This window comes from Lagopus leucura, unplaced genomic scaffold (genome assembly GCF_019238085.1).
Source record: "Lagopus leucura isolate 7727_CA_CO unplaced genomic scaffold, USGS_WTPT01 Super-Scaffold_100014, whole genome shotgun sequence".
Taxonomy (NCBI): Eukaryota; Metazoa; Chordata; class Aves; order Galliformes; family Phasianidae; genus Lagopus; species Lagopus leucura.
Genome location: NW_024962268.1, coordinates 4,435,726 through 4,458,140, shown reverse-complemented (window position 1 = coordinate 4,458,140; position 22,415 = coordinate 4,435,726). Strand labels below are relative to the sequence as shown.

General features: G+C 41.0%; 1 protein-coding gene across 2 annotated transcripts in view; it reads left to right on the top strand.

Annotated features, from left to right (window-relative positions):
• The first annotated feature begins 1,720 nt into the window (after positions 1-1,720).
• The window catches only part of LHFPL2 (LHFPL tetraspan subfamily member 2), a 123,389-nt gene continuing 102,694 nt past the window's right edge, over positions 1,721-22,415 (top strand). The window contains exon 1 of one of the 2 annotated variants that reach the window (XM_042875198.1): positions 1,721-1,790. The gene's annotated coding sequence lies outside the window, so the exon portion shown is untranslated. Of the gene's footprint in view, positions 1,791-2,197; positions 2,216-22,415 lie in introns of those variants that run through there. The other variant, XM_042875201.1, reaches the window with a different exon arrangement.

Below are 22,415 nucleotides of genomic sequence, written 5' to 3'. Positions count from 1 at the left end.
AATAGGAACAACAAAAAGTATAGTTTTATTAAGAGCATGTTAGAGTGTTGCAGTTGATGACTCATCCATAAAGAAAAGGTAAAAGTAGTGTAAGGCTACAAGTTTGGAAGATAAACATGAGAAAGCACAAAAACATGCTCTATCTTCTTACCTGTAAATGTTTTAATATTTCATCTGCATGAGGATACTTCTTGTTTATCCATGCTTGTTTCTTCCTCCTAACTCTACACACTTGTGAAAATATTCACTAGGTTTTGCTGTTCTGAGGAGCAGGGGCCCAGTTTTTTACCTCTTGCAGAAGCCCTGGGAACCCTGGTTGCTGGCAGGACCGTGCCTAGGTGGCATGCTGCAGGAAGGTGGAATTCAGCTCCCCAGCATGGCTCCCATAAACACAGTGCTCCTGGCAGGGCTGTGACAGCTGCAGAGAAAAAGCTTGCTTTTCTTACAGTCATGAGCCACAGCAAATCAAGTTTTACATTGGTGCAGCAACTCATTTGTGTCCCTGAGATACCTAGAATGATTTATTTTATTTACCCATTTAGTGGCTAGCCTATCTATTACAAATGCCAGCTCCATTCTTGCAAGTCAGGGTTTCTTTTGGGAGATGCTGGATGAGGTTAGACACCTGTCATGCGCTCGCAGCAATCAATGTAGGCATACAGGCACAAGGGCAGTAGCAGCATGGGCTTGCGGGGACATGTCCCAGCCTGAGAAGATTCTCTCTGCAGATGTTTATGGATCACTGCTCCTGGACACAAGTGTACTCAGAACCAGGCGTCTCGCAACACTTTGCAAATTACAAAATTTTTGGAAAGCTGGTACCATTGAGTGCTTCCTTGGAAATAGTAGCATATGAATGGGGGATTTCACAGGGGGACTGATGAGAAATAATTAATTCTGAGGGGGAAAAGATTCCAGGAAAACAGACAAACAAGCAAAGGTAGATGCCTTGCAGACAATTTGAGGTGCTTTCTTGCAGTGAAAAATGTATAATAATTAACTGCTGCTTTTTTTACTTTTTTTTTTTTTTTTTTTTTCCCTTCCTTCCTTTAGACAGTCCAGACAAGGAGGAATGTGTGGAAGCAAGAGTTCAGCACTCCCACTTTCTAATGTGTCCTCTAAGATAAGGTCGAGTAGGGCCGTTTTGAGAGTAATGGCTGTTTCTGTTAGAGCAGCTATTGTATTGTACGGCTGTTGCGCTGCTCGGCTGTTGTAACCTACGGCTGTTGTAGAACTATTGTACCATGTAGCCGTTGTAACATACAGCTACTGTAACCTACAGCTCTTGTAACAGTCGTTCTTACTATGGCTAAGAGCAGAGGGCGGTTGATGGGGGTCCGCCGCTGCTCCTCTCGCAGTGGAGGCGAACGCCAGTCCGTCTCACTTCCTCAAGACTTCGGCGTCCGCTGCCCTCCGATGACCGCTCCCAGCGGCACTTCCCTTCGACCGCCGCTCCGGGACAGACACGAGGCGCCCTGCGGACTCTCCGCACCCCGGGCCGCCCGCAGCGCCGCCCCGCGTCGAGTCCCATCCCGCAGCCCGGGGCGGGGAGGCGGCTGTCGTGGGCAGGGCAGAGGCGCCGCGTCCCTCCCCTCGCCGCACTCCCTCCCTCCGGGTGGAAGCGGCCGGGTCGGCTCTCGCCGGGTTCCCATTCCTCCTCCCTCGGTGCATGGTGGCGGCGGGAGCGGGGCAGGGTGAGCCCGGCGGGGCGCGGGCCGGAGGCGGCGGCGGGAGCGGAGCGGAGCCACAGCGCGCAGGAGGAGCCGGGGAGCGGGCACTGCTCGCAGGAGGTGAGGCGGCGGCGCGAAAGTTGTGCTAGAGAGAGGGAGGGAAGGAACAGGAGGAAGAAAGAAAGCGGAGCGCTGGGAGCGCTCCATTCATTGCCCGAGCGCCGGCTGGGCGGCAGCCATGGGACGGGACGGGACGGGACGTGGCGGAAGCCAGCCGGTGCCCGCATCGCTCCGAGCAGTGGGGCCAGAGGGCGCCTGCTCGCCCCGTCCCCTCCATTCCCGCGAGGTGGCGGCGGAAGCTCTTCCTCGGGACTCAGGGCGCCTCGGCCGGGGCGGGAGGGCTCTGAGATCGCGGGGTCCCTTGGCTCCGTGCGGGGCGGGATGCGGAGAGGGGGAGCGGCGGCCAAAGTGGAGCGCGCTGCTTCCCGCACCCATCTCGCACGAGGTGCCGGCCGGTGGCAGCCCCAGCCTCGCCGCGGGGAAAGGTGAGGTTCGTCTCGGCCGCTCAGCGCTGCTCCGAACGTGCTCTTGCTTCCCCGCATCTTTCTATCCTCTGCTTTCGAAGGGTCTGAGAAGGGTTTTGTTTCTTGGGAGCCTTTTGGAAGGGGAAAGCAGGGCACGGCGCGCGCGTCGGTAGAGGTCTGTTGGAGTGATTCCATCATGTGGAAGGCGTGAACGCGCTGTTGCGGTCCCAGGGCAATCAGCCGAGCGCTGTGCCAAGTGCACAACCTCTGGTACCGCTACCGGAGGGCCGGGTGCTGCCAGCCGTCGGCGGGAGCGCCGGTCCCAATGAGAGACGGGATGTGAGAAGTAACGAAAAAAGAAAAAGCTCAGGCTGACCTCATCTGGAAGGAAATGTTATGTGTGTTAATTAAAAGGTATGGCATTGTTAGGGAGACATCCCTAGGTGCAATTACAGATTCCTTAATGAAAATGCCAGATCCGTCCCAGTCCTGCTCTGGGTTCTGGCCATGTGAGTGCACACCTGCAGAGAGCCCTCTTGTTTTTTTTGGTCATTGAAACCTCACAGGGGCCTGAATATCTGCTGTGCACAAAGCGTGGTGTGTTGGAAAGCATTGGTGGTACTCAAGTCAATATTCTTCTGAATAAAACATGTCACAAAATTGTAATCCTAGTTAAACTATGGCATCTTATTGAGTATTTTCCTTCTTTGCCTCTTATTAAAGCAGAGTACAGACAGACCATCCATCCCTGATGAGCAGGTTTCATCTCAGGCACAGTTTTGTGGCACTGTAACTCCATTTCCATTGTGTATGATGGCAGCAAACACCATTCACTCACATCATTGCTTCCTTCTCAAGTTTTCTCTGTCTGGGGGATAGTGTGGTTTTAGTAAGTGGTTAGGAAATTACCCACTTTATCTTTTTGTAGTTAATCATTGTTTTTATTAAGCATTCAGGAAAATGCTGGGGTGATGATGTACCTGCATGTTAGGCAAGTAATAGTATTGGGTTGTTTGTTTCTAAGAACTTAATTTTTTGGGGCTGCATGCTGGATTTCTGTACAGAAATATATTTCTTTTCCTCCTACTTAATTGGAGGGCTTGCCTATGCATCAGCTCACTTGCTCACAACCGGTTGTGGTGTGTTGTTATGTCTGGGTCAGGATTGCTGTGACTGTGGTGGTGCTGCAGCCTGCAGCTGTGCACAGTCCTCATGGCAGTGTATGCTCTGGCCAGCAGGGACTGTGGGTGCCATGCTGCAGGCAGCCAGGCTGTGACAGAGCCTGGTTGAGCTGCATGGGGTCTGGTAGCTGCCCCAGGATAGGGGCCTGGTTTTGTTTTGTGTTCTGTGGCAGTGCAGGCACTTTAAAAAAAATTAAAAAAAAATCTTGAAGTGGAAAGGAGGGATGAGTGATTGTTCTGAGTGATGTGAAGAATACAACTACTGTTCTCCAAGTTTTGTATTTCCAGAATTTCCTCCTATAATACACAGTCTGTACCGGTAGGATGGCTTCCAGTAGAAGCAAAGTGGTGGTCACAACTGGGAACACAGCTAGCTGCTCAGTTCATCCCTAAACGCAGCAGGCACTAGTTGTCCATAGGAGAAACAACGAGTCTGTGAAATTCCCTTTCTCACTGACTTCAAGTCCACTGATTCCAGGGCTGAAGAAAGAGGAAGAAAACCCTTCATGTAAGACCAGCCCCATTAGACGGCTGTGTGCTAGCACGTACTGTTCTTCTGGGCTGCCCATTCTCTCCACCCAGCCTGTGGGCAGGGAACAGGGCTCAGCTGCTGAGCTGCCAGCTGGCAATGCCGGGAGCACTTCTGTGTCCCTGTCCTTCCCAGCCTCCCTTACCCTAGAGCAGTTTCCAATTTTTCCTTCTGTTGAGGATCCTATCATTGGGTTGTCAATGTTTATAATGCATGTGGGAGAGGGGGCAGGGGTGGTGAGTGACTGGAAGGCACTGCCTGCTCTTAGAGCCCTTTTGCTGGTGCGAAGACACTTGCTGATGTGATTATAGCTGACAAGTCTGGTAAGCTTTGATTGGCCCTTTTCCACTTCCTGGTTTTCCAGTTTTCACAAGAATTGATAGGATTCTCCCAGGTCACAATACCTAAGGTCTTCTCTGCAAATGTGGAGCTAAAATGATATGCTGTTCTGTAATTAGCATGGTAACTACAGATGAACTGGAATTAAACTGAACGTAGGGCTTTGGCAAAACAAAGAAAAAAAAAATCGTTATTATTTGTCTTCTTACCTTGCTGGGGATGTGTGGTCATGCACTCTGAAAGCTGCGTAAAGAGCAGCTCTAGTACTTTATTTTTAAACAATCTTCTAATTAAAGCAAATAATTTTGGTCATTTTCATCTTATGCTGTTGAATGTAATTGATGTATTCTGGAAAATATTTTTCTGCTGATTTGAGATCTTTTTCTTATTTACCTTTTTTTTGGTCACTCTGTTGAGATTCTAGAAGGTCAGACAAAGATCACGGATAAGCATTTTAACACCAGTTAATCAGAGAATAGAATAATCAGTTTGCCTAAATGTATTTTTCTAGAAGAGAGTCTTGTGAAAGTCAATTCCAAAGAAAAATATCCCCACAGTGAAGAAGTAATTAAGATATAAATTTGCCACAAAAGTCAAGTAAATGACCAAAAAAATTACCAATCTATCTGAACAAATCTGAAATTCTGAACTTGGTGAATAGTCTAGTAATTGGGCAATTACCTTTTCCATGACCAAGCACAATAAATCACAGTAGAAGACAACTTGAGACAGCTATGTGGTTGATACAATCACTAGAACCCAGTAACTGTAAAACATAATAAACAGATCACTCTGTTGCTAAAGATTCATTTCTCTAGTTTTCCTTGTCTCCTGGTCCTCATAATCATGCTGACTTTTGCATTTTGGGACTCTGTGGCCAAGTTAGATGGTGGATTCTTCAAGGGAGAATCCAGACTGTTCACCTACCTGCATGATGAGAGCACTGCAGCAACATTTTTGCTTGGAAACAGCACTTATTTACATTGATTTAAGTATTGTTGGTTAGATTTATTTATTTTTTTAAGGCTTTAGGCTCCCTGGTGAGAGCATGGAACTAAATGATAAACTAAGAAAGTGAAATATTATAGAAAGAGAAAAAAAGCTGCCTTAGAAAAAGCATGTTGCAGCCAACTGAGACAACTGTAAGGTGTAACTGAACAACACATGGAAAAACTGTACATTAAGCTGATCTTCAGATCTTTTCATTTTCATCTCTAAACAGCTTGTAGTGCTACAAAAGAGCTAATGAAGCAATTTTGCCAAAGCATCTGTCTAGCTTAATTTTTGCTATTACAACTTGAACGTCATCAGGACTGAAATGTTGCAGTGGTTTGTTAAAAGCCATGCAGATTTTCAAGGAGCTTCATTCAAGTGGTGTGATTTCTCAAGGTAGCTGGGATTTGGGTTGCTGCGGCATTAGTTTGGATTCCAGTCATAATCCCTTAAACAGGTTTGGAAATAATCAGCTGTGATATCGGAGGACAAATTCAAGTGCTGTATTTGATCTTCTGAGGTTGCAGATAGGGTGCCATCTGTGTTTACAGATTTTATAACTGTATTCGCCAGGAGAGTATCTGTAGGCCAAGTAAATTTACATAGGTCAGTGAATTGCAGTGTACATCAGGGTCATTGTAAACAGCTGTTTTTTTCCAGAGTTTGCACTGAACCATCTTTCTCAAAAATGGACCACCTCACTAAAGTTGGTGTTGGTGCTGATGCACCAGTTTTATATGCTGCTAAACAACTTTGAGAGAAGCTCTATTTCAATGGCTGTGTGCTCTTGTTATGGTCTTTCAGCACGTGTGTATTCCTTTGATATGTCCTGCACAGACAGGTTGTATGTTAATATTAAAATTCAGTCATATTTGAGGATTTGTTTCTATGCTTTTAAAAAATTATTTTAACCTACAAATTCAACATCAACTGGTGGTCCAAGTTTAGCATGATAATGCCAATGTAGTTCTATGCCTAAGAGAAAGTTTCAAGCAGTGTTGTCTCCTGCCTGCTTTCTTTATCTGTGCATTGATTTTTCTCATGCCAATGCTATTCTGGTATGGTTTATCTTTCAAGAGTTAACTAAGTTCTCATTTTTCTCTCTATTTTAGGTTTTCTTTAAGCTACTAATAGACATAGTATGTGACAGCCGGAGTGCAAGATTTTCTGCAGACTGCCCAGCTGATTGCCCTGTTGAGATGCTTTATAATTGAGTAGAGGTAGCCAGTTTGCAGAAATATGCATGAGGTTTGTGTTGTGCGTGCTTGTTTATTCAGACATTAGTTGTGATCATGGCTGCATAAAATCAGTGTAATTACCTTCAACCAATCTTTATGCCAAAGTGACCCAGACCACATTCCATGACAGCCCTGACAGCTTGAATTAGAGTTTGCTTTTCATCGCAGGCAGATTTGGAGAACAGAAATATCCAGCCTGTCTTGAGTTTGCATAGTGCAAGAAGGCACATGTTAATGTGAAAGAGTGAAAGTTCAGACTAAAACAGCACCTTAGGAATATTCTGATTCACTGATGTTTGACCAGCCTGTGTTGGCAGAATTTATGTAGTTTTTCTGTTGTGTGCTCTACATGCTGCACAGTAAATAGATAAGACAATTTCTCTCAGGATGTTGCACGTCTACACGTGCTATACTGAGCAGAGTATGCATCTGCTTCCAATCTGCATTTGAGGAGACTGTTAGAGAATAGGAGTCCTCACTTTTGGTGTAATCATGCAGCTCTTAGCTGCTCTTAGACTTTCTTTCTTTCTAAAGCTTCCTGGATATGGTCAGGGAGAGATCTAGATAATATTTTGTATATGAACAGGCTACTTCAAATCTGTTTTCTGTGGCATGAGGGAAGAGATTAACCCACTCTACACTGCCGTGGTGCAGTCTCACTTTGAGTGGTGAGTTTGGGTGCAAACTGGGTGCAGTTTGTGGTGTCACAGTGTAAGGACATAAACCTATTAGACAAGGTCTAGGCAGAGTTTAGAGGGCAGAATTTATGAGGAGTGGCTGAGGCCCCTGGCTGTGCTGAGCACAGAGCAGAGGAGCTGAGGGCAGCAGTCGTGGCAGCTGCAGCTCCTCACAGGAGCGGAGGGCAGCGCTGAGCTCTGCTCTGTGTGACAGCGACAGGGCCTGAGGGAACGGCATGGAGCTGTGCCAGGGGAGGGCAGCTGGGGGCTGGGGACAGGGTCTGCACCAGAGGGCGGTGGGCATGGAATGGGCTGCACAGGGCAGGAATTCAAGGAGCATTTTGATGGCACTCTCAGACATATGGTTTGAATTTTGGATAGTCTTGTGTGGAGCCTGGGCTTGGACTCAGTCCTTGTGGGTCCCTTCCAGCTTGGGATGTACTGTGATTATATGAAATGATCCTAAAAAAACAGGGCGGGAAGAGACCTTATGAATTCATCCAGTCCATTCATCTGCCTCCAGTTATGATCATCTAGATCTCCCATGTGACTTGTTATCCCAGCAATCTCCCTTATATCAACTTGCAATGAGAAATTTTCTTCACACATTATCAAATTCATACATTTTTTATTGTAATTTCACACCATCCTGCATCTCTATTAGACAGAGAAAACAGTTGTTTTTTCTTCTTAGAGTGTGTTTTACTAGGTTTACTTCTTACCTATTCTAGCCTACTGTTTCTTCAAGCTCAGTTATTTCACCTCAGAGGTGCTTTTTTCTTGTACTTCAGTTATTCTTGTTACTTTTCTTGAGTTATCTTTCATCATCTCACATCTATTTTGAAGTTTTCTATTCAAATTAGGACTCTATTAACCTTGAGGATTTACTAATATTGTTGAGTAAAATAGAAAAGAATCCTCTTTGTGCTTGCTAATTCAATGCTTGTCTTGCAGCACTATAACTTTTTCATGTTCAGGCAGATCCTTGTCCGAGCACAAGGGTTATAAGACATCCTTCTCACTCTTTGCTTTACTGCTTATTGTTTCTGCCTGCCTGTAACATTTTGCACGTGTTCTTATCAAAGATGATAATAGTTTCTCAAGTAATTTCTCAGGTTTGTCAGGTTTGAATTCTCAACTCTTCCTCTAACAAACTTACTACCTTCTGCTAATACAATGGGTTACTTTTTCAGCATCTGTACGGTGTGGACAGATATTTTTGGGAGCCTTACCTTAAAGAAAGGAAGACATTTCTAACTGTCTCTCTCTCTTTTTTTTTTTTTTTTTCTTTTCTTTTTTTTTTTTTTCCTAAATGTAGTGATCCTTTTAATGAAAGGACATGTCCTTCCATTAAAAGATATTTTCCTAGTAGTGCAAGTGTTTTAGCCATATGCATTGAAGAATCTGGGGAATGAAAATTCACTGGGCCTCATATGAGCCTGTTGGCTGGGGAAAGCAATTTGTGCAGATGTTAATGCTCAGGGAGAACCTCCTTTCTCAAGTCTTTCAGTTAGCTTACAGGTGGTGGAGATAATACTTCTCATAAGAAACGAATGCCCTACATCCTTAGTTGTTTTCATAATGTGAGTGCTAGGTCACTGCATAATCAGTGCACATGGAAAAATGCATTTTCAGGAGTACTGGCTTTAGTTCTGAAAATACATTTGTGTCTGAAAGAGGTACAGAATAGTGATAAACTCTGGCAAAATTTAATGACTGTAAGAAGGCAGTTTAATGAAGAGTCTGAGGAATAAATTGAGGAGTTGGAATTTCTCCAGAGGGTCTGTATGGCCAACAGGTTATCAGGGAATAAGGTAAGGCCATAATAGAAAGGTTAAGTTGATATTTTGCCTTTCTATTTGCAGTAGGAGAAATGAATAGAGGTTTTTGCAGTGGAAATCCTTGTCATGGAAAACTTGTTAGAAGGTCAGTTTTGAACTGTTGTTGGGAGGTGCAGAAGAACTGATTGAGAAAGGAAATAACCGTTAAATATGCAGTGATGTTTCATTTGAAACACTTTGGTAATGGAGGGTTGAACATGGTGAATGTGTGGCATCTTCACAGGGAATCCAGAAGAGGGACCACAGGCCAGTGGTTTGCAGACTATGGTCTGCAACGTGTGGGTGTACCAAGGAATAGACTTAGTGGAAAAATGAGATAGTGGGGCAGAGAGAACATGAGTTTTTCAAGGGGCATTAGTGGCTTATAAACCTGGAGGCATATAGATAATGGAGATAGGGGTGATTTTTATGTTTCTAAGAATTCAGAAAAGCTCTTAAGGAAAACAGTTTGCTATGGTGGGGAAAAGCAAATCTTCTTGCATGGGCAAGAAAGCAAAAAACCAGCAGTGGATGTAAATGGCTTATTATTACAAGAGAGGAAGGTTACCGGTAGAGACGCACATGGATTTGTTTGACTGCCAATGCTGTTCCTACATGATTCAGGAGAAATAATAACTTGCAGTATGCATTTGCTGCTGTGTAATTCCTGGTAACAAACACCTGCAGAAGTATTTTTAAGACCAAGAAGCTAGGCAAAAAACAGTATATGCAACTGAGTGTTGAAGAAAAACTGATGGAAATGCTGGGACAAGAAGACCAGACCTACCATGGTTGTAAAGTGATAGGCTCTGTGCTGGCTGGCTTATCTCTTAGATATGAGATCTTGAACAATAAATGTTTCCATGAGTATGTCACAGTTAAAAAATCAAGTGGAATGTTAGGAATCTAGGTTATTGGGATTCTTTCTTAAAGGAATGGGACACAAGTCTGCCATTTATATCCTGAGGGTACTTACATCTTCAGTGCTTACGTGCATTTATGAACCACCATCTCAGAAAGGTTCCATTAGAACTGGAAAACACCCAGTTAAGTCTTACAAGGACAATTGCAAACGTATAATATTTTCTATTCAAAGAACAGTTAAGTTGATGAGAAAAATAGACACCTAGGGATGCAGTGATAGTTTTATAAAACCATGCATGGGATGCCAGGAGTGATAGAGGTCGTTGTCTCTCCCAGTATGAGAACTAATGGACATGTCAATGAAGCTAGAAAGTGTTGGATTCAGAATAGCAAAAAAAAAGAAATATTGTTTCACTCACACGTCATTAAATTGTGTAACTCTACAGGATGTGGTGTGGTGGATACTGAAAATTTATAGCAATTCAAAGGGAGACGGGACAAAATGAATGGAAGAAAAGGTCTGTAGTGCATTAATAAATACATAAGCATGACCTCTGACTTTGAAAGACGCTGAACAGCAAATTGTTGGAGACTAGAGATTATTTGGGGAAAGTATGACTAAATGCTTACACTATTCTTATCCTCTTCCCCAGACATATGCTTTTGGCTGCCCTTGGAGACAGGGGTACTGGGTAGAAGATTTGACCTGGCGTAATTTTAGATTTGTCTTTTTAACTCGCATAAAACTTGAGACGCATTTTTCTCTGAGCTAGCAACTCAGGGTAGCATCTGCAAATCTTGTATTTTTTATACTAAAAGCCTCCTATTCATTTTCTTTATAATTTAAGACAGAAGTACATTTTTTAACAAAACACAGACATTACCATGAACTCTTGTCTTTCTTCTGCCAGTTGATGTTAACTACAAATTATGTTTCATTTCTGCCTTACTAAAATGCCAGATGAGATAATACATGTTGTCTTGTTTGGGGAATCTAAGCAGCTATGTCTGTAATCCTAGCTTGGTTTTTCTGATTTATTTTCTCCAACAGTTGTTTGAAATTTTATTAAATGCTGACATGCGCACAAAATACATGAGATTGCCTGTAGAGCTAGAGAAATGGTTGAAAGTTCTTATATCACTGAATGAGACAGAGAGGTACAGAAAGAAGGATGCTGGGCTACGTACTTTTCTCCAGACACTGATGTAGTGGATTAATTTGGAGTGTGGATTCAGTGGTATATCTTTAAGGCATTCACAGTCAGATCAAATATGCATAGTCACATGGTGCAAAGTTCTACCATAAACATATCCTTTCATCCTAAATTTTACTAAGCTTATGTTAGCATAAAAAGGTTTTCTTCTGTGTCAGATACTATTTGTCTACCTAGAACCAATATTGCTAAGTCAGATATCATTTGTACGTCTGCGCTGTTGTGAAGTCCTCATGAAGGCAGTGTCCTTTTCTCTGGCGAACTGGACAGAAATGTGTTTGTATTTGCACCTGCTCTGGGGTCTTTATTGCATGGCAATTGTACCCACTGATGACGTACAAGATGGGTAATTTGGTATTAATTAACATGGAGCCATATGTTGCACACGCATTCTTGGCTTTTTTTGTCACGTGTTGATACATTTAACAGGGCATTACTGACTTGTCTAAAGTGGCTATGAAAGTTAAATTGCCAATGCTTTCTGCTCCAGATTGTATCTGCAGGTGTTTTCATGTCTGACCACTTAAATTTTCCCTATATTTTTGTACTCTTAAAATATTTTATGCTCCTTTTCTTTATAGTCCGAGATGTGAGGGAAAGTGATTTTGCCTGGATGTGGGCAACATACTCAGTGATGGGTTGCCATAGAGTTTTTTTTTAATCTGTAGCTAGTATTAACCCATTCTGTGCACTCTGTTAGCAGCAGCTAGATTCCCCATTATCTCCTGCTACTGAGGTAGGGACCAGGCTACAGAGGCACGGGTCATATGGTAGGTAGTAGGATGTCCCTTCATTGTGTTTGTAGTCTGCTTCCACATCTGCCACTAAAGTATGTTTTTATCAAGTGCTCCATTCACTTCACAATCTGTTATGAGCTAGGTTGAAGTATGTGGCTTTGGTGGTGGGGAAGGCAGGAGTGTGCAGAGGTCTGAGAGAACGTTTGGGTTTGTGTAGGTGAGGCTATTGAAGTTTGTTGTAAATAACTGTGAGTGCTGTTTTGTTATTGTTGGGGTGTTTGTATATAGTAGTCCCTTTGATCTTTGCATGTTGAGTGAATGCTAATTCAGGACTATTTTATGACTACCTTAAGAATAAACTGTTGAAAACCCCAGAAGTCTTCTGATCTTCAAATGTCATCTTCTATTACCTGTAAATATTTGAACTGATTATATATTTGCACACAGCAAATACAGTTCTGCTCTCTGAAGGTTTATTAAAGCTATGCCAAACAGAATTAGTCATAGTCAGCAGTATCACATCTGTGTGTTCCTGAATTGATAGAGGAAGATAAATCTTCTGTTTAGACTGGAAAGTGGTCCAGCTTTTCTGTTCCACTAAAACACCTCTCCTACATGGACAGGTGAAGGCTTAGGCATGGCATTAACTGATTATGTTTCTGAGTAGTATGCTAGATAATGTGAAGCTACTCTTCAGATGCCTGAAGCCTACCTTATAGCTGAAGTGCTCTTCAGTAAAACAAAGTTCTTTGTCAGAGAATTGGGGAATACACCTGAAGTGCTCATGTGTTAGATTTGATTGCGAAAACACTCTAAAGAAAATCTTGATTTTTTTTTTTGTTTGTTTTTCATTTAATCGTTTACTTGAGTTACACTGAGAAAGAAAGGGGAAAAAAAAAAAAAGATAAATGGCCTTCTATCCTAGCTATCAGTCAATCTGTTAACTGATCATTGATCTCTAACATAGTATCTACAGTAATGATTCTTCCACCAAGTCTTTATGTGACTAGATGTTATTCTGGGAGAGAAAAGTGTTAAATATTATTTTCAGAGGTTAAGTTTGAAAGGGAAATCATTATTTAAATGCATTCCTAAAAGACCTTACTACTATCTTCTCCGATCATAATCACAATTAAAATTTAGACAGTGGCAATAATATTAATAGAAAGATATTGGTTGTCAGGGAATTTTGTTCTTTATTATATGAGTCTAAAAGATATCAACAACTTGCTCAAGAAGTTCTAACATGAAAAAAAAATAATAAACAATTTGAAATTATTTCATTCTGAATCCTTGTCTATGGTCAGAGTTCTCGTTAAGGGATAATCTATGTAGGCAGGCATTGATCTGATGTTTATTGATTTACTTTCCATTCAATGTTTCCTCTTATAACTACAGAGAATATATTAGTTTACTGCTTTAAAAACATTTTGCATTGAAAATGTTTGAAAAGCTAGCCTGATAACTGGGAAGATGTCACAGTTCCATGTCCCTTTCCAATCTACTTTACCATAATGACTGAACAAAGATAGATAATAATAAGCTGTTATGCTCACTTGTATTTTTCTGCACATTCTGCACATGATAGTGTGAAAGTTCAAACCTGTGTCTGTCTGGGTAGAAAAATCATTCATTGTTACAGATTCATATAATCTTAGGGGTTGGAAAGGACCTCTGGTGATCACCTAGTCCAACCTCTTTCTAAAACAGGTTCCCTGCAGTAGGTTGCACATGAAAACATCCACATGGATTTTGAGTATCCCCAGAGAAGGAGACTTCAAAATCTCTCTGGACAGCTTGTTCCATTGCTCTGTCACACTCAAAGTAATTTTTCCTCATGTTTATATGAAACTTCCTATGTTCCAGTTTGTGCCCATTGCCCCTTGTTCTGTCACTGGGCACCACCAAAAGGAGCCTGGCCTCATCCATTTGACTGTCCTTTAGATATTTCTAAGTATTTGAGAAGATCCTGTCTGTCTTGCAAACACATAGTATATTCCACAGAATCTCTGAATTCTTCAGACATTATGACTCATTTCAGGCAGATGTTGGTCTGATAATGAAGAATGGGCAATTATGGTTCCATTGTGTAACATGGTTAACCAGTTTGCAATGTAGGGGGAGAAAATTATCTAAAGCTTACTTTTTGTGGTGTGGCATAGACAATAGGTGCCCCTCCCCAGTCAATTTCATAAAAAATGTAAAGCTTATTTCACCTTTTTTTTTTTTAAAGCAGAGTTTTGTTTTGTAATTTTTATATTCCATGGCTTCCTGCAGAGTCTCAGAAACTCGAAACTCTGTTTTGTATTTCCTTATTCAGAGAAGGAAGAATGGTTGAGTGTTTGTTTTGTGGTGTTTTGTTGTTGTTTTTAAAGGAATGGTAATTGATAAGAGCAGCTAAAACCACTACTTCAAGCACTGTCTAGAGCAGTGTTGCTCACTGGGCAATGTCCTCATGAAGAGAGGAAGAGATAGAAGGTCTGAGGGAGGGTGAGAAGTTGAATACAAGGGCTGAATCTGAAATCTGCCTGTGAAAAGCACATGTGTATCTCCTTATCTGTGTTTATTTCGTGTCCATGTAGTAAGTACTCTGTCTGCTGCTCTTGTGGTAACCTACTGTCCTGTTTAAAAATTCATGTCCTCCAACTGGTGGACATTCATTTGTATTCTGCTATTCACAACTGGTCACTTTATAAAGTTTCTTAGCTGTATAGTAACATTCTGGCTGTTGCTGCACCACAAAACTTGGTGTCATCTGCAAACCCACTGAAGGAGTGCTTGATCCCATGTAAGTGATAATTGATACTGGACGAATTATACATAACAGTAGATCTGAATTTAGTTAGTTTCAATTAATATATATATTTTTTTAAATCATTACATGTATGTCCTGTTACTCCATTAATAGTTGAGGAATGTTGTAGTAGTCTTCATTTATGAAGAATGAAAGGAATGTAAACTGCACTTCAGTATTGTCCTTAGTATGTAGAGGCAAATCCACACTTTAAGCCTAGAATCTTAATTTTTATTAACTTTTTTTTGTATGTGTGACTGAGATGAAGATTTCAAGCGGAAAATTGCTTTAAATGGGTACTTACAAACAGCCTAAGCCTGTCTGTGCAACAGAAGTTTGATTTTTTTTTTTTTTTTTTTGGTGAAGTTTGCATGCTCTTAGAGTGGGGTAGATGATTCAGCAGTTGGTCCCTCCCCCAACAACACGGCTGTGCTGAGAGCCAAGTTTTTGAATGGCTTCTATTTCATCTGCTTTGCTTTGAAGATAGTGTGTGCATCATTATTTTTATAAGGGCTGCTTTACTGCAGTAGTGTTCCTTACCTGTCAACAGTTGGAGGGAAAACACTGAGTGGAAACCTTCATCTCCTCCTCTGACTTAACATAACTGGGAAGTACTGGGTTGTCTCTTCCCTTTTGCATATATGTTTAGTTGTTTCTTAATTTGTAGGCTGAAATGATTTGATCTGCACCCACCTCTGTAGTTGCAGACTGAATCTCAGAGAGTCAGCACAGTTCTGAAGGTCTCTCATGTTGAAGCTTTTAGAAAATAAATGAAGCAGTCAATAGAAAACACTGTGCAAACTCAGATGTATTTCTCCTATTGCACTGAAATTATTTGGGGGTTAAGGTCTGAGCTGAGGCTGGTAGTTATTCTTGCATCCTGAATTGCCCTTGGAATATGTGGAGTTCTGTCCAGCCAAGGGAGCAGTTCATGAGGTGGCAGAAACAGTTTGGTGAATTCTCTGTTTTTTAGCCATATTTCAGTGTTTAGAGCATTGCCAGGACTGAGCTGGTTGCTTCATGATTACGATGTGTGACTTTCTGTAGAGAGTGTGTGGTCCAGGAGACCTCACAGATTTCCTGGATGTGGCCCACACTGTGGCTGTATCTGTTCTTTATTGTATCAGTTCACTAGCAGTAGATAAACAATTTTCTCTAATGATTATATGTTTTTTCTTTTTGTTTGTATGTTTGTTTTTATATGGCTAAATGAGTTTCTGCCTCTAGAGGGAAATTATTTTGCCTCCCTTTCACTTACTTGTCTGTGTACTCATGATCTTGCTTAGCTCAGCTGATAGATTCACCACCTATGCATTTGTTTATTCTGGAACATGGTAGAAAGCTATTTTACTATGGAGGCTGTTCAATTTTTAAACACATATGCTGTCTGAAAAATATAAAAGCAAGTGGCAAAGGGTTTAAATTTTTATACTATTTAATATTAAAAAAAATCTGATTACTTGCTATACAGCTATCTTTTGGAATGTATTTCTGGTTGAATGTACAGAGAGAAAATCCTAATTTTGTTTGATTAGGTGTGTAACAAAAGGGTTATTTGGCCATAATTGAGATGATTTCTTAAAAAATTTTTTTTTTTTTTTTTTTTTTTTTTTTTTTTTTTTTTTTAAATTCAGAGTTGACTCTTGTGCAATATTAATACATAATTTTGCAGGACAGAAATCTGTCAAGAAAATACTAGCAGATACAGACACTGTAGTATCATCCCCTGTACAGCATCTAGCTTCCCAAATAAAAGTAACAGCAGGAAAACCATTACATCAAGATGTGTCTTGAAAAATGTTATTTAGCTACTATGCAGTTTAAACTGAAAAGGAAGTGGGACTGAGAACTCTAAAAACTGATAATGAGTAAGAAATGTTGAGAATATTTGAGATCTGAGTTTGAGATGGTGAAAAAAAATCAGTTCCAAATATTGTATGCAAAAATAACTTATGGACTAGGAAAAAATGAAAAGAAAGCACATCTCTTCCCTGTTTTGTAATTTACCTCTCTTTTCTGGACTTCATTTTCATTTATTTGAACTGCAGGCTCTTTGAGGTTCCTATTATGAAAAGATGATGATAAAATCAAAGACATTAAGAGAAAGGTATCAAACTGATCAAAGGTTGGTGGGATTACTTTTGAGCAAAACAAAACTTCTTTTAATTGCTTTGTTAAATGATGAAATGAGGTCAAGGAAACAAGGTGATATTTGGTTGAAATGAAGAAAACATAGGTTATGTGTAAGTGTTACTCTGTGTATTGAAATCATTTTCTCTGAAACTGTTTCCTGTCAAATAGCAAAGATTACATTAGTCAGATATGTTAAAATTAAATGGGATACTCTGTTCAATGTCTTACATTGACCTAGACTGACTGGACTGTCTGTTTTCTATTTCTTTTCTAAGAGAACAGTTTTGGCTTTTGTTTTGTTTTTAAATGAACTTGAGCTGTTACAGCAGTTAATGCAGGGAGGGTGCTGCACCTTGCTTGCAGGTTCAAAACAGGAAAAGTGTTCTTAATCTCTGCCAGTATAGAGATGGGCACTTGCATTCCTTCAGGGAAATCCCCAGAGATGTCTGATGCATCCACCGAGATAAGACAGGAGACTTTGGTTCATGCAGTTATTGCACCAAATGTCCTGAACCTTCTGATGATAAGGTAAGTTCTCACACAAGATGGACACAGGTGGATGACCTTCTATGACAAGAGGCTGAACTGCAAGAATAAGTTAAAAAAGCTTCATAATATCAGACACAGATTGTTTAATAATCATATTCCAGTAGAAGACAGTACTTAGTAGGAGGCACTGGTCTCCGGTGACTCAGAAAAGCGGGGCTCCACTTTAGTCCCCACCCTTCTGCTTCACTACTGAAAACAGGTAAGAAGCTCTTACAGCTATAGACACTCATAGTACCTATGACTAGGATCTGCAAGAAGAAACCATACTGGCAGCCTGCAGTAGATACAATGAAAAGAAATGCTGCATGCTTGTAGAGGGTGACTCTGTTAAAAGGCATTGAGGCTCCCCTCTACCAGTCTGACAGGGAGTCTTGAGAGGTTTTTTGCCTTTTGAGAACCAAGATCCATGACGTGGCTAAGAGTGTGCCACAGCTTGTCAAGAGTATAGACTATCCACTATTGCTCTTTTATGTGGGCATGAATGATTCTGAAAGCTGGAATGTGGGCAGAATCTAAGAAGACTATAACGTTGTGGGAGTGCAAGTGAAAAACACTGGTGCCCGAGTTATCTTCTCTTCAGTTTTGCAAGCTGGAGGAAGGCAGGAAGCCAGAAGTAGTTGTATAATGTATACCAACTCCTGGCTACATGGCTGGTGCTGGCATGAGGCATTTTGGTGCTAGCATTTTGTTTTTTATGATGATGGAACTTTCTATGAAAATTATAACCTGTTAGGGAGAGATGGGATCCACCCATCTAGAAGGGGCAGGGGAACCTTTGGCAGCAGACTCACTAACCTGGTGAAGCAAGCTTTAAGCTAAGGACTTGGTGGGCAGGGTCCAGAAAAGCGATGCTCTCACCACTTCAACTGCTGGGAAATGCACTAGGCCAACCAGAACAGTGACAGATGTTCATTAGCTGCTTCCCATGATACGAACTAGAAGAAGGCCAGCCACTTCAAGGATATGTGTAGTTATGCCCTCTTGCATCCCTTTAGAAATACCTGCATCTTCTGCTGCCTTTTCTTCTCTGATGCGCCTTCATGCCAATGCATGCAGCATGGGAATAAACAGGAAGAACTGGAGATCCGTGTCTGGTGGCAGAGTTGTGATCTCATTGTGATCGTGGAGACATGGTGGATAACTTGCAGAAGTAGAATGATATGTGCTTTTTAGGAAAGACAGGCCAGTGAGGCAAGGTGATGGAGTTGCTGTTTATGTGGGAGAGCAATTGAAATGTATTGAGCTTTGCCTCGGGCTGAATGATGGAGAGCTTACAGGTGGAGAGCTTATGGGTGAGAAATAAGGGGCATGCTAATACAGGCATCTCTTTCATTTAAAGTTTCAGATGCAATGACAATGAATTAAGCCAGAAGATACAGCCTGTGCAGCAGATTTAAATGGAAGGGACAGCTGAGCTCTTTCAGTTCCCTCTCCTTAGCCTCATAACTTCATCCCCTCTTGTGAATTCATAAATGTCACTCACAACATACTTTTCAGTTAACTCAACCATCTTTTAATCATACATTCTTTTGGTGTTTCCAGTTTTTTCAGAATAGGTGAGATGTGGCACACAACCATGAAGTAAGGCTTATTAAATTGTCTATGATAAATACTAATTTTAAAGATATGAGGCACTTTCATACTTAACCATTTTTAAAGCTTTCTGTGATTCTGTTTTCAGTTTTAGTTAGTGTGTTTACAGTTCATAATTAAAAATTTTTATCCTAAAATTCACAAAAATTGGTCCTTAAAGACAAAGTTAACTATTTTTACATCTCATTGCTGTCTCAGTAGGCTTTCTTCATGAATGCGTGATTTGATGAGAGTGATTTTATAGAAACAACTGAATCCTCAACCATCCATACTGAGGAAAAAGTGCTTTTCAGAAACTTTAGCATTCTGAAATGTAATGAGGATAATTGTTGCTAGATTACTAAAATATGGAAAGCATAAGTTGATCTTTCATTTATAGCTAGGGTAACTGCATTACAAATGCCAAGTCTTGTCTTGAACCAGTGATTGAGCACCTGGTAGGAAGGCAGGGCCAACCCAAGGGAGCTCAGGCGCATGCAGTGCAGCTGAGTGACCAGAAGGGGTGGAGCTAGGATCTAGATCTACCCCTTCTCAGACCTCATTTAAGGGTTGGCAGCGGAGCTGAAAGCATCTTGTCTGGTGATCTGTCTCCTCAAAGACTGCGTGGGCCTGCCTAAAGTAAGAAGATTCTTTATCTTTTTCTGCACCTACTGCTTTTACATCTGAGCAGACCTTGTTGCTCCTCCATTTTGTAAAAGTAGTATTTTCAAGAATGTGATTATTAGAAATGCTTCCTGTAAACTTGTAAAACACTTTATTTGATTTTAATCTAAAATAGGACTCCAATTCTGTCATTGTTTTCCTTTTATATGCAGATAAAGATGTGAAATTGGATTTGAAATTGAAGTTTCCTTTGGTTTGAAAGGAGTAGAGTGGCAGAAATTTGAGCTTTTTTGGAGTGGAAGGTTCCTGTTTCTACAGCACCAGTTCAGCAAAGTCTGTTGTTTCTGTAAGAGATTCATCCCTGTTACCAGGGAAGTAAATACTCCCCTGTAAATGCTATGTGCTGTGTATATTGATATGGTTTCCATATGCTGTTTGTGTACACTGTGTACATTCAAATCCTATATGCAGACTTCCATTTTGTGGGGCCTTCTGTTAGGTCTGTACACCCTGAGCTCAGTTGTCTGCTATTCTCAGGAAAAAACTCTTGACAAAATATGACTTTTCCATCCTGAATGCAGATCTGCCTTCAAGAAAGCAATCATAAAATCATAGAATGGCCTGGGTTGAAAAGGACCACAAAGATCATCTAGTTTAACCCCCTGCTATGTGCAGGGTCACCAACCACCAGACCAGGCTGCCCAGAGCCACATCCAGCCTGGCCTTGAATGCCTCCAGGGATGGGGCATCCATAACATCTCTGGGCAACCTGTTCCAGTGTGTCACCAGCCTCTGAGTGAATCAGTGAGCAAGAAATTCTTGTGCTTACATCAAAATTTCTTGTAGATATGCATTGCAGCATTGTTTTTATTATTATTATTATTTGACTTCTACAGAAGAACAAAATTCTGAGTCTGCACATCCTATTCTTTGGAGAAGCGATAAAATATGGGGGGTTCATTGTGTGGTATCAAATGATCGAAGCATAAAGGCCTCCAAGCATGTAATGGTAGTTTCCATACTTCTCTGAAAGAGTTACATTGCATATGTTGAATTTGCTTTTAATCTCAGAATGGCTGAGGGAAAAGCTAACGTTAATCATTTGTTGTTACTTAAAATATCTTCCAATTTTGTAAAGCTGCCCTGCCTTTCAACCGTTCAGGATCTGAAACTAGCACAGTTTGGTTTGGGAAATGTTTAATTTTGCTCTGGAAAGGTGAAACTGACTATATTACCCTAGATTTGGTGAATAGGAATAGAATTGAATTGAAAAATATCTCAGTTATTTGTATTGATCTAATTAAATATATATATTAGAATATAAAATACAAAAACTCCAATTCTTAAAAAGGCTAAGTCTGTGTGGTAGTTAAGCCGTGAATGATCTGTGATTAATTTGCAGTTGCTTTCAGAAGAGCTGCAGTTTTTGAGGTAGAGGAAAACAGTTCCATTCTGGAGGGAATATAAATGTGTTAAATAATGTCTTCAGCATTTTATCTTCTCTTTCTGTTCAGGAGCGTCCTGGTTTCAGGTGGGACAGAGTTGATTTTCTTCATGGTGTTGTATGATGCTATGCTTTAGGAGCTTTTAGGAGAAAAACAAAGCTGATAACACACCAGTGTTTTAGTTGTTGCTCAGCAATGCTGCACAGAACCAAGGACATTTCAGTTTCTCAGCTCCTCATGCTGTCCTGCTAGTGAGGGCCTGTTGGGAGAAGGTACTGGGAGAGGACAGAGCCAGGGCAGCTGACCTAAGCTGGCTAAAGGGATATTCCTGGCGTGATGTGAAATATGGTGTGATATGAAAAAACTATAAAACACAGGGGAGTTGGCGGGAGGGCAGGTGCTGCTAGGGTCTGGTTGGGTGTTGGTCATTGGGTGGTGAGCAATTGTGCTGTGCATCACTTGTTTTTCGTTGGCTGTTTTTTTTTATATCTGAGTTCCACTTCTTTTTTTTTTTTTTTTTTCCTAATTCTCTCCTCCATCCCACTGGAAAGGTGGAAGGCTGTGTTGTGTTTAGATGTCCACTGGCTTAATTGCAGGAGGGAGTGTTTACAGATCAGTATTAAGTGGAGCATTTCTTTTTAAGGCCATTACGATATTGAGTTCATATTAAGAAAAGCTTGGAATCTTCCTGAAGTTGTCTCAGAAGCTGACCAGCACAGAGGAAAGGTAATCTTCCATTCCTTTCTGTAACTGCTTACTAACTGCATGGGAAAATATCAGCATCAAATTATTGCAGAAAATGATGAAAATTTTAGTAAATCTAGAAATAGCTGTGGACAGTCTTTAGCTAGGGAATATTTGTATTTTAAGTTTATATGAGGTTTTGATCTGAACGGAAAGAAAACAACTTTTCTTAAAAGCACTGAAATAGAATAACCATCTGGCAATGGTATTGTTGCAGTACAGGTGGAGATCTGGCTTAAGGTTATGTGGGTATTATGCACAGTAAGAGGAAATTAATTAATTGTTTGTTTTCTGGTCGTCAAGACTGTATGTTATACAAGTACTTACGATCATATATTTGAGAATAAATCACTTCTGCATGTACAGAAATCCGAAGTGTAAATTGGAATGTTAATTAAAAAAACAAACCAGCATTGCTGGCATTGTCATTGTCAGAACATTTTTCAGCATTAACTGTGCCATGCCTATTTCCAATTGCCATAGAACTCAGAGGAGTGTCCATACACTTTTTTTTGCGAATTATTTCAGAGCACAAAATTGCCAGAGAGCCTCAGGATCCTGAAGTCTGGTCCCCAGCTGTTGAATGCAGCTGTGTAACTGATTTAAAGTTTCAGATATTTGCAGTGTGTCTCCTTGCCCATCGTAACACAAAACTCATAATGCTCCCCTGTGCCATCCACTAGATTCTACGTGGCCACATAACATGCACCATATAGCTGTATTAAGCTCCTGCTTTACAAGAATAACTGGGTTTTTTTTTTGTAGTGT